Source organism: Mus caroli, chromosome 11 (assembly GCF_900094665.2).
Source record: "Mus caroli chromosome 11, CAROLI_EIJ_v1.1, whole genome shotgun sequence".
NCBI classification, from domain to species: Eukaryota; Metazoa; Chordata; class Mammalia; order Rodentia; family Muridae; genus Mus; species Mus caroli.
The window spans coordinates 55,961,870-55,965,100 of record NC_034580.1 but is presented as its reverse complement, the minus strand read 5'-3'; positions in this window follow the sequence as shown (position 1 = coordinate 55,965,100).

Here is a 3,231-nt window from a genome sequence, read left to right as displayed (position 1 = left end):
TATGGCACATGGTTCCCCCCTCCCCAACACACACCCCTGCCTCTCTTTTATACACACACACACACACACACACACACACACACACACACACACACTGTCATTATAAAGAGAAGGAGGAGGAAGAGGAAGAGAAGGAGGAAGAGGAAGAGAAGGAGGAAGAGGAAGAGACGACAACTTGCTTTGTACCAAGGATCTTCTGGAAAGTTAATGGAGAGAGAAAGATGGGTCTAAAGGCCTGGAAGAAAGCGGTCAGCCACAAGTTATGTCCTGGGAAAAACTGCCTGTCAGTAATGAAGGAGAAATTAAGACATTTCCAAAAAGAAAAAAGTAAGGGAGCAGATTGCTGGTATCAAAGGCCGCCAAGAGTCCTTTGTGTGGAAATGGACGTCACTAGACTGAGCCTAGAAAGGAGAAGAAACACTAATAAAGGGTCCTGCTTGGGAAAACATTATTTTTGACTTTGTTTTCCTTTTATGTATATGGCATTTTGCCTGCATGTATGTCTATATGCCATGACACTCTCGGTGTCTGCAGAGCCCCTGGGGCTGTAGTTACCAAAAGCTCTGAGCCGTCATGTGAGTTCTGGGAACCAAACCCAGGTCTTCTGGAAGAGCAGCTAGTGTTCCTAACTGCTGAGCCATCTCTCCAGCCTCTGTTTTATTTTACTTTTTGAGGCAAGGTCTCTTTAGGTAGATCTAGCTGGCCTGGAACTCTCTCTGTAGGCCAGATTAAACTCAAACTTAAGGTCTCTACCTCCTGAGTGATGGGATTAAAGGCATGCACCAGCCACCATGTCTGGGTATTTAATTAATCAGTCAGTCAATCAATCAATCAATCAATCAATCAATCAATCAATGTGTGTATGTATATGTATGTATATATAGTGTGTATGTGTGTGTGTATAAGTGTTGTGTATATGTGTGTACATGTGTGCATGTCTGTGTGTATGTATATATGTGTGTGTGTGCATGTGCATGTGTGTGTATACGCCCTGTGCGTGCACTAGAGTGCATGTGGTACTGGGTACTGAACCTAGAGCTTTGAAGACGTCAGACAAACACTCTTCCAGCGAGTGCTATCCCCAGCTCTTTTCTTTATTGTATTTTGAGACAAGGCCTTGTTAAATTGGCCAAGGTTGACCTTGAACCCCTTCTCTAGCCAAGGTAGGGCCTTGAACTTGTGATCTTCCTGCCCCAGCTTCTCAAGTTCCTGGGTTCATGAGCCTCCACCACCAGGTTAGCCAAAATAAACTTCAATTATTGTATACTTGTTATGAGTTGAAGCTCCTATTTCACTACCTAATTTAATAAACACTACATAAAACAATCACTAAAAAAAAAAACCTGTGTCAATCATCATTCATGTTCAAAGAGGAAACATGCAGCAATGCCTTCATAAACAACATAAAAGCAAAAGAGCAGAGATTTTTAGGAACTGTGTTTTGCAAATTAACGAAACTAAGTAGATATTCAAATTAAAATGTTACAAGATCAAGTTGCTACTTGTAAATTTTAAGATAATCACTAAGACAATAAATTAAAAACCTGCAGAAAAGAGGAGAGGCAGTGGTCCGGCTCGGTGGGTCCAGGAGCTGACTAGCCACCCTGATGACCTGAGTTCAATCACCTGAACCCACACAGTAAAAAGAGAAAATCGAATTGTCCTCCGACCTCCACTCACCATGGCACCCAAGCCCAACATACACACACGCATTCATGCAGAAAATAAATAAAATAGAAGCAATATATAAACAGCAGAAACAAATCTTTATCAGAAAAAAATATTAAACATAAATGATCTGCACTCTCTGTTTAAAGGAAGAAATGGGCAGAGAGATATGCAAACACCACAAGATTAATCTCTGTGCTATTTATAGAAGATTTGTTTTTGTTTGTGGTGTTACAGGTGGAGCCCAGGGACTACAGACTGCTAGACAGTTTCCACCTCTTAGCCACGCCCCAACCCCAACACAGATCAAAGGACACAGAAGATTTAAAAATAAAATTATGGAGCAAGATATTTCCTGCATTGCCAGGCTGTGGTGGCTCACGCCTTTAATCCCAGTATTTGGGAGGAAGAGACTGCAAATCTTTGTGCGTTCAAGGACAGCCTGGGCTACAGAGCAAGCCCCAGGACATCCAGGGCTACACAGAGAAACCCTGTCTTGAAAAGCAAAAACAAAGGGAAAAAATGCAAATCATGCCCAAAGAACAGATGCAAATTTACAACTATTGTCAGACAAAATACATCGTATGTCAAAGCCCCAAAGAGACATTAAAAGAAATAAAACCACAGACCAATATGCCTTATGAATACTGGGACAAGCGCCTCAAAAAAATGTCAGCACATGCACCTCGTAGCATGTTATTCGCTGTGATCAAAAGGGGGTTGTGCTTAGGCTGCTCCAAGGATTCGGCTTTGCAAAGAGCCATTGCTTCCGTGTACAACAATGAAAGAATTAAGAGGGAAGGATACAGTTGGCCAAATGGATACAGAAAAGCCTTTGAGAAAATCCAACACCTTTTCATGGTAAAACAAACCAACACAGAACTTCTGGCTGATGACTCCAAGTCCCAGATCCTGTGGCATTTACTTCTGGGTCAAGTATGCCTCATCCAATTCTCTAAAAACTATGTATCAGCACCCTGTGAACATGAACCTGTGAACACGGTTGCTGCATACACATGCAATTAAAGTAAAGGCCTGGCCCAAACCTGGCACTTAGGCAAAATGATAACAGTAGTTATCATGGTGATAGACACATAGATACACAGGTAGATGATAGATACATACATACATACATACATACATACATACATACATACATAGATACATACATGCGTGCATACTGGAATGAAGAATGTTAAGTCCAACTCTATCCACAGGTGACATGATCTTATACTAAAAAGAACCACAAAACTATTAGAGCTCATAAAACATAGTTACAGGGTAAAAATATTAGCAACCAAAAGCCATTGAATTCTCATAAGCTTACAAAGAGCAGTCCTTAAGAAAATTAAGGAACAATTTAACTTATGGTGGCATAAAATAAAGAAATAAAATACTTAGTAAAGTTAGCCAATGAGGTGAAAGAAGTGTATGCCAAAAATTATAGAATATTGTGGAAAGAAATTACCTGAAAAAAGTCAAAAGATACCCTGTGTTCATAGACTTGAAGACTTAAGAAGTCAGTTTGCCCCAAAGCAACCTACCAATCATAGAATTTAGAAC